The sequence below is a fragment of the Ciconia boyciana genome, chromosome 1, assembly GCF_034638445.1.
Source record: "Ciconia boyciana chromosome 1, ASM3463844v1, whole genome shotgun sequence".
Taxonomy (NCBI): Eukaryota; Metazoa; Chordata; class Aves; order Ciconiiformes; family Ciconiidae; genus Ciconia; species Ciconia boyciana.
The window spans coordinates 56,968,367-56,980,844 of record NC_132934.1 but is presented as its reverse complement, the minus strand read 5'-3'; the positions used below and the strand labels follow the sequence as shown (position 1 = coordinate 56,980,844).

Below are 12,478 nucleotides of genomic sequence, written 5' to 3'. Positions count from 1 at the left end.
CTCATCCCACGGAGAACCAGTCGGAGTAGGTAGAATTTAGAAAAAGATAAAATTAAGCAGAGCTTTAAAAGAACAAACAGAAAAGCATTTTTGTCAGATCTGCTCCCTGCGTTGGCTCATTAAAGGCTTCAGCGAGGATTATACCAGGGTGAGGGTGGCCCCGCTTGCTCCCGTCCTCGCATCGCCCCTGCCCTGGCCTTGCCTGGCTGCTGGCCAGGTGACACAAAGCACTCAAGCAGGGGACGCCGGATGCAAAATAAACCAGGTGAAATCTGGGAGGCAGGATGTCGTGAGTGACCATGCGAATGCTGGGGACAGCTCGAAGCAGGGAATGAACAACTGGGGAAAGGGGAGTGACACTGAGCTCAGCTTCCCAAGACCTGCCAAAGAAGTTCCCTGGGATGTTTGGGCGATTTCTCATGTGTTGCAGGACAAACGTTGCTGCCTGCAGCCCCAGGGTCAGAGATCTGAGAGCTTGTTTGCCCTTTTTTCCTGAAACACCGCAAGTGTTATAAAAAACACTTCTCTCCGATCCCTTGCCTGCATCCCTCTGTGGGCTGAAGCCATTCATCTCAGCCTGAAGTTTCTCCAGCGGGGAAACGAATGCGATTGCAATGGTTTGGCTGCCGTGCCCTGCCTCCTCCAGCCATCAATGTCCCCTCATAGAGCTAAAAGACTGCCAGTGGGGAGAGCTCCTGTGGATGGTGCAGCTCCCTCACAGCATCGCCCGCACCAGCACTTGGTGTGCACTGTGACACACACAGTCGGGATGTGTAAGAGCCAGCGGGGCTAAGACCCCTCTAAAAGGAGTAGACTGAAATTTGGTTGCCTGCAAAGCCAGCAAACATCCCCACTGGCTGAGGCTCCTGGCCGCAGCAGCCAGCAACTTCCCCGGAGCCAGCAAGAGGCCGGAGGGTCCCTGAGGTGGCAGCCCTGCACCACGCTGGGGACCAGGCAAAGCTCATGGTCTGTCACGGAGGCGAGGGGGCTTTACTGGAAAAATTGAGATGCACAAGGGCTCAGAGGGAGAAAAGGACTCTAGAGGGCTGGTTGGAAGTGGTGTTCACAGGGCTGGCTGGCTGCCGGCAGTGGCTGCAGCTATGCAGAGCTTTCCAGTTTTAAGAGGTCAAGGAAAAACTGCTGAAAGGCAGAGAGTGTAAGAGGAGGGATGGCCACAGACTGTGCAAAGTCCTGTCTGAAGAGCATAGAAAGGTGAACTCAGGAGCAGAGGGAACTGAGGCGACAGTCTGCAGCCACCCTGCACCACCTGGTCCCCACCTTCACCCCAAGCAGGCGCCCAGAGGCAATTTTGGTCCTGACTCGGCCACTTTGCTCCAAGCAGGAAACTAAAAAATGTGTTTATTTCTTCCTCAGAAGGAAAATAAAAGAAAAACAGAGCAAAAGCCTCCACTCGGGATTATGGGAATGAAAGATGGGCAACAGGAAACACTATTTCCAGTGCTGGGAAATGCAGTTGTCATGTCAACCAGCTGCCATCAGCGGTCCTGCACCACATGATAGATGGGATTGGGCTTGGCGGAGAAGCCTGCCAGCCTGTGCTGGACAAATACTTATGGGAAGAGAACTTGAGGACAAGTTCTTCCACACCCAAACGTGGGTGGCTTTGGAGAGCATCAGCTACCAGTGTCCCTAGCAGTAGCTGGTGACACCGGCCCCGGCAGAGCACCGCAGCCAGCAGCGTGCTGCGGGGTGGATGCTGAGAGCACTGTGTGCCACCAGTACCCCAAACCCACCCGCACAGTTTCCCCTTGAGGGCAGCAAGAGATTTCAAGGGAAAAGTCTTCATGGTGACCTTCTCCTTTCACATGCCACAAAGCTGACATCCTGTTCAGCTCAGTCTGAGATACGATCAGGGAGCAAAAAAAGGAAGCAAATGAGCTGAAATAGGTGAGTGTCCCAAAAGCCTTGGGGGTGTGCTTGTACCCGCTGGGAGTTTCCCTTCACCTGACACAGATGACGAAAAGCCACCAAGAAACTATGCAGGCCCCTTCAACAGCATCCATGCCGGCTACGTGCCTGCTGGAGCCACTACCTCATTGACCTCTGCCAGTGACTGAGGGCTGAAAACCCCAGCTTTGCTCAAAAATAAACATTGTAAATACACTGACTCTGACATCTTTGTAGCCCAGAGAATATATAGATGGGGACTCCCCTGCTACAGTGCCAGCAGCTCTGCAGGATAATGTGCTGATTTCTGTATCCCAGAGAAGCTGGGGTGCTGATTCCCCTCCTTTGAAGAAGCCAAAATTGCAATTTCTGTTGCAAAAGTAACTTTAAATACTAACATCCTTGCAGCAGCCTCACATGCTGTCCTACGGGAGACCTTACATGCTTGTTTTGAAAAAACAGTGTTTTCAGGCAGGTGAACAACCACTTTTCCCTTCAGTTTTAAATAGATTTCCTTAATAAAATAAGGAGTTTGTCCCTTTTTTGGGGGATAGTCGAATCATTTGATTGCTCATGCACTGGACATGAAGGACTCTTCGATGCATTGAAAGCAAAGACGCCAAGCAGAGTGGCTTGAGAGCAGAAATAGCAACTTAGCCCCTTTCAAATGGCTGGTGACAGTATCTAATGCTGTGGTGATGGTGTGCTTTTAAAATACAGAGGACAATTATTGTGTCCTTCTGCCCATATAAAATACATAGGACTACTGTTGTGCCCTTCTACCCGCACCTATGTTTGCGAGTCTTGCAACCCAGCCCTTCCCAAGAGGCAGGGGAAGGGCAAAGCCCAAAGCAGTTGATTTGCTCAGCTTCACTGGCATATATTTTTATCCTCTGCTGTACAGCTTGCATTTTGTTTTCATACTGCTGTAAGAATCAATGCAAATTAATTGTGTTTAAAAGGGACAGGAATATTGTTCTCAGATGTACTAGATCTTGGCCCTCTCTGTAAACTCTAATTTCCACAGATTAAGTTGTTTAGAAAATGGTGGATGTAATTAATAACAGCCAAAGGGTGTTTTAAGCAAGAGTATGTAAGCAAAGAACAAAAGGGAAATTCTGTGGGAAATAAGCTTCACTTTTATTATTAAAAAGATGATTTAAATTATTCAACTTCATTGGTGATGTCACAGCTAAAATTACCAGTAAATAAAATAAAAAAGCCTGACAAACTCGTTCTGCTATTGTCTAGCTGCTCTGAGGAGCTTTTGCCCTCCCGTGGCCACTGCCCCGGTACAGCAGAAGAGAAGAGAAGAGAAGAGAAACTGCTTTTGGCCAGCAGCTCTCCCCCAGCGACCCGGTCCGTCGCTGCTGCCAGAGGAGCGGGGGCCTGGCCGAGGGGGCAGGCGGGGATGCTGAGGAGCAGCAGCTCGGCTCCTGGAGCACCTCGGCCACCCCAGCTCTGCATTTGAGCAGGCAGGATTTCGTCCCCACGCCTCCAGGTTTCGCGCCAGCTGCCTCTGTGATGGTTGCACCAGCAGCTCCCAAGCTGTTTGGGTCAGCAACCCTCTTCTAGGGTCTCAGGAATGGAGGTGCGAAACCTCATCCCACTCACACGGATGTCCCCATGTGTCCCCTGTCCCCACCTGGTGTCTGTGTCTGTGGAATGATGAACGGGGCGATGTGCACAGCTCTCTTGTAAGCTGCAGACAGGAGGGGGAAGGGAGGGAGCTTGTGGGACGCAGCTTCAGCACCCACCGTGGTGCCCCTGGGATGCACCTGCTACAGCATCGTCAGAAGGAGAGATACACGCAGGGGTTTTGGGAAAATCTCAACCACCCACAGAGACATCAAGGTGACAGTACTCCCTGCCTGTAGTGTCTCCCAAAGCGGGAACGGATCCCAACATGGGGGCAGGCATGGCTGGTGCTGCAAGGCACGGGGCAAGAACAGGAGTTTCTTCAGCTGCAGCAAAACCCCTGCATCCAAGCCACGGCTTGATTCTGACCTCCACATCATCGCCAGCACAGGGCTGGGACCATGGCCAGAGCCCATGCGCGACTCCCCGTTGCCAAATCCCCCCGCACTATTGCAGGCCTCTCCTGAACATCTCTTGCTGATTTAATTTGCCTTTGCTGAAGTATCGACAGGTCCCAGCAGCCGCCATGGGGCTGGGAGATGACAGGAGCTGTGAGCTGTTGCCAAAAAGATGGGGTTTCTGTTGCTGATATGAGGGTACTGTTGGGCAAGTTGATCCAAGAAGAGGGAAAAGGGGAAAAGCAGCAGGAGAAAAAGATCAGTATGTTTCCCTGCCAGTGCTAGCGGGTCCTGCTAAAACTGCAGCCTGAGCTCCTGTCAAGAAGAGCTGAATCGGCACAAGATTAACTGAGGGAGAGAAAATGAGAGAGGTAGTGGGAAAACAAAGGCAGGATGAACAGGAAAAGCAGGAGAGCAGCAATCTCTGCCACCGGTCCCCACAGCATCTCCTCCGAAGGGCTCTCACCCACCCGCTCTCACACGTGTACTCAAAGTGATATGTTAGACAAAAACATGACTTGGTTCTTCTTTCCCATCACTAAGTCTTGGCACAGCATGTCCCTCACCGGCAGCTTTTGTGCACGCAGGGTGTCTGACACCTGCTAAAACGGAGCCGGCCTTTTCTCTAAGCGCACCCTTCTTGCTGGTTGCAGGGCAGCTGGCACACTGAGGGGATGAAGCTGCCAATTGCCTGAGAGACGAATATTTCGGCACAAAGCAGAATTAGTGGGAGGGTGGGTTGGGATGGAGGCAGGAGGAAGCAAAGCCATATGGGCGTGAAATGCCAGGAGCACTGAATGATAGCTAGGACGGACAAAGAAGGGCTTTTATTAAGAACAGCTCAAAGAGCGGGGGGTTCCTGTCCCTTAACTTCAGAGCCCGGAAGAAGGAGCCCATCCATTTGCGCCCATAACCCATCTGTGCTTGCTGAGGCCGCTGGTGGACGTGCACATCCGCAGTGTCAGATTCCAAACTTGAAAATAACCGGTGCCCCTCGGGTCGGCTGTCACCTCCGGAAGGGCCAGCAAACTCACCCAGGGCACTGAGGGGGCAGGCAGCCAGCGAGACATGCCACGGCCGAGGGGCAGGAGGATGTTGAGCACAGAGGAGCGGGGAACTGGTGGCAACCGAGCAGGCACGAGGTGGGCGGAAAGTCCGCCGGGAACAAGGGCAGGAAGGGAAGGGTGCTCACGCAGGATCCTTCCTCATCACAGCTTCCTAACGGCTCCTGGGATCCACCTACGCCTGGGATCCACAAACATCACCAGAGTTGCGTAGGCACAGCACGGGGAACACACCGTGGCCTGGCACTGGGTCCCAGCCACCCTGCATCGCACGATCAGGATATCATGGAGGGTAGTGGGGGGAACCTCGGGCAGACCCCCTGTACCCATACAGGTTTGCCTCGGTGGAAGCACACAGGGACATTGCATTCCCAGATTTGTGGAAGATTAGACAAGCTGGTTTTGGCCTGTGAAGTGTTACGTGGCTTCAGGCCCGTTCTCTTTAGGTTTTGCCACGTTACATTGCTGCAGTTTTCAAGCACAGCAGAGCCAGCAATGCTGGGGGTCCCTCCGAGCACAAAGGGATGGCTGCCTTAATGGTCTTCATGAGAAACGGCCTTTGGTGGAAACCTCAGGGCTCCTGTTGGTCTCAAATTACTCAAATACACTGCATTTCGGGGCAAATTGCAAAGCTGATGTAGGAGGAAGGGATGCTAAAGGACCAGGTGCAGGAGAAAGAAAAGCACAGAGGGCTTTTGGCAAAGGGTTTATAGTTTTGCCAGTTGCATTTTAGCAGCAGATACTTTGCAATACCCTTAGGTGGGTGTCCGGGCGTGTGAAAGTTCCTCGAGCCACACATTGTGCAAAGGGAGCGAGTGACGATGATGATGGCAATGCCAGCCTCTACAAGGCCTCTGGGGTGAAAGGCAGGAGCCGGCAGGCAATGGCAGCAGCACATGCGGGGGTACGAGCAGGGGGCAGAAATGGCAGCAGGTTTTCACATGGATTAGCTGCCCGCTCATGTTACAGGCGACCAGCAGCAGCACTTGCCTCTTCTACCCAGCCCTTCTCTGCCGGGAGGTTCCCACCTGCAGCGCAGCTGGGATGAAATGCAAGGCTGCAGGTTCAGCCCAGCACCATCCCTACATGTGCGGGAGGGGGTTGATGCTGCTGATTTTTTTGTTGGTGGCATTAGAAATCAGTCTCCAAAAAGGCTGCTTTGGTTGCCTTTCACTTATTTTATTTTTCCCACATATTTGCATGTTTCCAGGGAGAAGATATGGGGTTATTTTTTCATTTTGGGGCTGTTTAGGTTTTTTTGGTTTGTTTTTTTGTTTCGTTTGGTTTGGGGTTTTGGGGGGGTTTTGTTTGTTTGTTTGTTTTTGTTTGGTTGGTTTTTTTTTTTTTTACACTTGGGTAAAGAAAGTATAGGTTGTAAAAAGAAGGGGCCTAGAAAAGGCAGAGGTATCACCTCCTTCTGGCAGTGGGAGAGTCCCTGGCTCACCCTGCCACGAGACCATCAGCCCCTCGTGGACACATCCACCTGCAGAAGCTGACAGGAATTAAAGAATAAAGTGGCTTTACCCAAACAGCACACATGGGCTTGCCTGTTCCTGCAATTACATGGTCAGGAAATTAATTTTGATCAACTGCTCCCGAGTACCTTCCTGTGCAAACAAAACCTGGCAGGATTTCTTTCCTCTGCTATCACTGGGGAATCTTAAAGGGGATGAAACTCATCCCTGAGAGGCCCTGAAGTGCTTTATGAAACCACCATGAGATGCAGGGACCTTTGCATAAGGGAGAACTGGATTCCTCACCCTTCCTGGCCGGGAACACCGGGGACTGCTCCATCCAGACGTGCTTCAGCTTGCAGGGATGCAGCGATGGCACCTCCCGCCCTGCCTGTGCCAGCTCCGTGCACCCCGCACTGCCGGGCCGGCATGCCAGCAGCCACCTCAGGCTTTGATCCGCTTTGATGAACAATCAATCTATGCAAGAATTAATCTTGTAAATGTTTGGAGAAGTGGTCTAGGTCGCGAAGTGGGGTGGAAATTATATGTATGCGACTGGCCAGGGAAATTATAAGAGTAACCTTATATTTAAAAAATATTTAAACTACCCAGCATGAATTTTGTATCAGTGATCTACACATACTGTTTAATACGAGACAGATGGCTGCTGTCTGATTTCAACCCAGACACCTGCCTGAGAACTGATCCAGAACAAGAGGTACTTGCTTTGAAAAATCAACCCCGATCCCACAACTTTCCTCAATCAGTATCACAAATTTGAGCCATTCGGTATTTTTTACCAAACAGCCCAAATTTCACAAGACCAGATCTCACTCCAGATGAGACTCCCAAGCTCTTTTGTGTGTTCCAGAAGCCACAGATTTATTTTCCTTTTGTTTTCTGACACACATATGAAATTTTAGAAGTTGACCACTGACCCAATGCTAAGAGTTTTCAGACATTTCTGGCTGTAGCTCACCTTAGGGGTAAGGCTTGCCTGATGGCAGTGGAAGGAGGCAGGAGAAGCGATGGTCCCCTACCCTTCAGGACAGGGAGCTGCTCAACGCCCATCTGCAGGCAAACTGCCCCATGCTACGACAGACTCCCCAAGTCGCCTGCCCCGGCTTAGTAGCAAGCCTGGGAGGAAGGGAAAATGGATTCAGTAAGTCCGACATGAAACATCAGTAGTGAGTGCAGGGAGGGGGCAGATGAAAACTGTTCATCAGCTGCTCGTGTGAGTGCGCAAAAGCCAGCCTGAGCGCATTCGCTGGCTGCACGTGGCGGGGTCTTTCGTTTCCTATCCTGGACCGTGCACTCTCACCTTGGGCAAAGCAGCAGGGGACACTCCACTGCTGGGCGCTCCCCGACCAAAGTCACCCACTTGGCTTATGAAAGATCCATCTGCAATGCTGCGACTCCCTTGAGTGCTGTGATAGTCCAGATAAGGACAACCACAAGAAAAATGCATAAGTATTTTTAGCTCCCATCCTATTTCTTTTTCTGGGTCCACTATGGAAAAGGACAAGGGGAAAGATTACTCATTCTCTGTAAAATTACTAATTCTCTCCTGAGGAGAATCAGTTCAGCCAGTTGACTCCCCCACATCCCAACTTCGCATCCCAAGACTGAAAAGCAGAGAGAAAAATTATGCCCCTATTTTGCACAAATAACTCTAGCCATGGAGAAGGAAACTATTTTTCCACTATATGTATCGTCTCCTTTTCTGCCTAGTGCCAATCCTAGCAAAGTGACACATGAGAAATTAAACCAGGAGCTTCACATTTTCTTTCCATTGAAAAGCGTTTAAAGCTTAAGGTTTCCACCTCTTATCATGACAAAAAGGGGTTTGTACAGTGAGGGTAGAAAGAGGAAGGGGGCCCTTTCTTCCTTTTCTGTTTGCATCTTAAAATGAACACTAGAGAGCAGAACTATAAAAAATAATGGCTTGCTAGAGACTGTCCTCATTCCTGCCAGTTCTTTTCTCAATAAGAGAGCTAGTAAGAAGATCTAAGAAGATCTCTGATGTCTTCTGCATAACCAGCAACCCAAACTCACCTTTCCAGGTGAGTTCAAACTGTACTTGCTTTTCTTGCATTTTTTACCTGTAGTCCATAGTAGTGATCACTGCAACGATGGATGCAAAATACGTATTATAAAATAAATATAAATAAATAAAATATAAAATAACTATAAAATAAAATAATTTAAATATAAATTAATTATTAAATTAATAAATTTATTTAAATATAAATATAAAATATGTATGATGCTGCCTCTCTGTAAGAGGCAGCATCACACAAGGGACAATCAGTAGGAGACCAGGAGAAAGGCAGCTTTCACAGTCCCTGTAGCTTCTCTTACTAGACTCCTTGCAAGACAGGGCAGGAATAAATCATTACCAGTTGTAATGGTGCTGGTACAGTGTAGATTCCTGTTCAGAAGAAGCCAATTGCATTGAACAACTCAGCCTGGCTCATCAAAGCAGCCATCACAGGGGGAATTCCTGGGCTTACAACATCTCCGGGCAGAGTTGCTGAGGTTCAGGAGGTCTCCTAAAGGTCCCCCACCAGCTGAGATGGCTCAGTGCACTCCCCCAGCCACAAGTCGCATTGTGGCCAAGAGAAGAAAGATGTTAAACTGCCATCCCAGGTTATTCAAAGCCTCTCCTGGTGGTAAGCTGGGCTTTTCTAAGCACCTCCACTTGTGGTTAGAAAAAACAGGAACCACATTGGGTTCACATCTCTGACTACATGCTTGGTGGACAAGGTAACTTTCTGCAGCTGTGTCTAGATTGGAGCAAAGCATTCTAAGTGAGCATCAAGCTGTAATTCCTGCTCTGTCTCACCAATAGTACCACCAGGGTAGACAGGGTTATGAAAGCCTACCTGCTTTGTAAGCTGTCAGAGATGGACTTCGCTTGCTGTAACCTACCCTGAACTTGATTTGGCCACATCTCTGCAAGATGGTATTCTGTCAGCAGTGATTGCTCCAAAAGTCTGCTTTGAACCAGCTTAACTTTTCAAGCTTAAAAGCAGGTCACGTTCACATGGCATTTGCATTGACCCCAAAGCACTGAACAACGAAATGATTTTTAAAGTCCTCGCCTCTCAGGGAGTGTGGTCAGATGTTATCCCCATTTTACTAATCATGAGATAAACAAAAGGACCACATTTTGCTGTAAAATCAAGCACATGTTCCCTTTCTTACACAGCATGAAACACCTGGGAAAGGTTTACAACATGGTCTGAACTGAACTAAGATGGCTGGAGGATCACAGAGCCCACGTTGTTGAGCTTGGTAGCCCACATACCTTCCTGAGGAACTACTCAAGGTCTCTTCACATGTACCAAAGTGCCCTGTGCTCAGTTTTGTATCATATGGTAGAGCCAGTTGGATGTTGGGCAATGCATGCACCACTTACCACATGGCCCTGCTTGCATGCAGACCCTGGTCATTTACTGGGATCCATCATCCTCACACCACAGGCCACAGCTTCATTTCTGGTTGTATACTGGCCAAGGGGCTTGGGAGTTCCTCAGCAAAGAGGGCTGCAGGGAGGAAACAGCAGAGAGCAATTCCTCCAGTCTGTGCCTGAGAGATGCCTGGGAAAGAGAGGGGCAAGGAGGAAGCCCCAGGGAGGAGAAGTTGCTCTGCTGGGCCACAGCCAGCCCTTTGGACATGGCCAGTGCCTCTGCTCTTGAGGGCAGCTGGCTGAGCCCGGTCTGGGGAGGCTCTGCCATGCACCCCTGCCAAGAGCAGTCGGATGTCCTTCTGTGTGGCATTGGGAAGCTGAGGTTCATGCTCAGACATCATATCATACATCACATTAGCCGCTCAAGTAGCTATGAAGGGACAGTCAAGATTCATTAATGCGGTTTTAACGTTAATTGCGTTTGTAGAGCAGTGCTGCAAAGGAGCCTTTTGACAAGCACATCTGTCCTTCGCTGATGTGCCCCAGCAGGGTGACGCTACTTCGTTTTTCCCTTCCTTCGCCTACCAGAACCGCACACTTCCTTCCACCAACAGAAAATGACAGAGCATTAAGATCTGTCAGGACAGAATAAAGGAGTTCACAATCGTTGTGCTTAACTGATGATTTTGACTTTTCCTCCCCATTTCTTCCAGTATATACAATACTAGATAACTGCCCTGTGGCAACCAACCTAAATCCCTCTAGCTTCTGGAAAGCAACTGGGCTGAACTGAAGAGGTGGCTGCCTTGGACAGTTCTTATTGAAAAGGGTTAGTTTTCTTAACACAAAGCTTCAAAGTCTTCATTTGCTGCCTCAAACAAAGGAAGACCATAACTACAACCACCCTAGAAACCACATACACTTTTACAACTGAAAAAGTGTATTTCCAGAGCTATCAGGCCACATTCTTTCATTCACCTCTGACTTTCTAATGCAACTACAAAGCAAACTCCTCAGAAAAAAAAGGAGTATATTTAGGTGGGATGAGAGCTGTGATGAAGTCATAGATGGGCAGAGGAAGGATGGCTCAGGCTCAGTTCATTAGAAGGGACTCAATTGTACCAACCAGAAAGCAGAGACCAAAATCATGACTGTTGGTAGCACTGTGAAATTATCCGGTGATATCTTTAAGCCAAGTGCTAGTAAGAAACCCGCCCAAAATGCAAACAATCACACATAGCAACATCTGTTTTTACCAGCCCAAGTAATTCATTCTGCCTCGCAAAATCATGCCAAATCTACGAAATAAAGATTACACTGAAGTGGCCTAGCAGGTTTTGGTGGTGGTGGCAGCAATATAAAAATATCATCCCACCACATCTCTGGGGTGTCCTGAGTTCAGATATAACCCTTTGCCACAATCACTTTACAAATGCTTCCTTCTCGTAACTTAATTTTTCTATTCCGTGTAACTCCATGGATTTCACTCGCCTCTGAAATGTCTTGCACTGAAACACACCACTTGGCTACTTCTTTTTCTTCCCACCAAACTGTCCCTTGTTTGATTCAACACATATTTACCCAACTAGAGCATTTTTTTCCCAGCAGCATTCAATGCAATAGGCAGCACATTCAATTCGTTAGTGTTCTGACATGACATCAAACAAAAATTTTGCCCGTATTAAAACAAAGGCCTCACGTTCATCTAGGATTTTAATTCACTATAATGCTACAATGACACCATGGAAAAAAATTGAACGCCACCAATTTGCACGAGCAGTGTATGATGCAGACAGCATAGTCCAAAAGCGAGCATCCCCCCCCAGCAAGGGGATGCAGCTTTTCTATGCAGAACAGCATTGACCCTATCCTCATTTCCAGCTCCTGGTGTACCCTTCCTCCAGGTTAAGGTCCAAAATCTTCAGGTTGTAGTTGGATTTCTTCTGGATCACGTAAAAGTCCCTCTGCTTCAGTACTGCCCTGCCTGGTCCCCGACAGCGAGAGCGGAGCGGGGAAGCGGGGCTGGGCTGCCACCTGCCGGTGTCCGGCCTCCACCAGGCACATACCAAAAAACACGAGAAGACAGAAAAAAACCAGAAAATACCCAAAATACAAATAATACAGGCACTGCCCTCTGGCTCCCTAGATCATGCCCCCTCTAACTCAGCAAGAATGAAACAGGCTCCTCAAGGAGAAGAGGTGCGTGATCAGGTTGCTGAGCTTAAGGGTGCTGAGCTTCACAAATTCATACAGTTTCAGACTCGGCTGTGAAGGCTCATGGCATGCTACAGGAGCTGTTAACATCTTGCAGATGGGAGCTACAAGGTCTCCAGAGTCAGTTGTCATTTTTAAAAGATCAGTCAAACATACAGCTTCTCAAAGGTGAGGCCAACATGCCACTCCGTTACAAAAAGACTTCCATTAATGTTTCTCTTTCAGCTTTAGATAAAGCTTATATGTATTTGTTCCAGAGAAAAGCAATGAGGAAGTAAGAATTATTACTTCTTTCTCCATTTCTTTGTCCTCTTCCCTGCTCATGAGGAAAGGAGAAAATTTTCCCACTTTATCCTCTAACACTAAATACAATATTTCAGTTCTCAGAAC

General features: G+C 48.8%; 1 protein-coding gene and 1 long non-coding RNA gene across 2 annotated transcripts in view; both read right to left on the bottom strand.

Annotated features, from left to right (window-relative positions):
* The window catches only part of SLC25A17 (solute carrier family 25 member 17), a 42,153-nt gene that overhangs the window by 3,270 nt on the left and 26,405 nt on the right, over nt 1-12,478 (bottom strand). The gene's annotated exons all lie outside the window — the stretch shown is intronic.
* LOC140654778 (uncharacterized) lies at nt 4-10,575 on the bottom strand. Its single transcript, XR_012043523.1, has 3 exons — nt 9,884-10,575; nt 7,442-8,586; nt 4-6,939 (listed from the first exon to the last, which is right to left on the bottom strand). It is a non-coding gene; the product is annotated as an uncharacterized lncRNA (long non-coding RNA).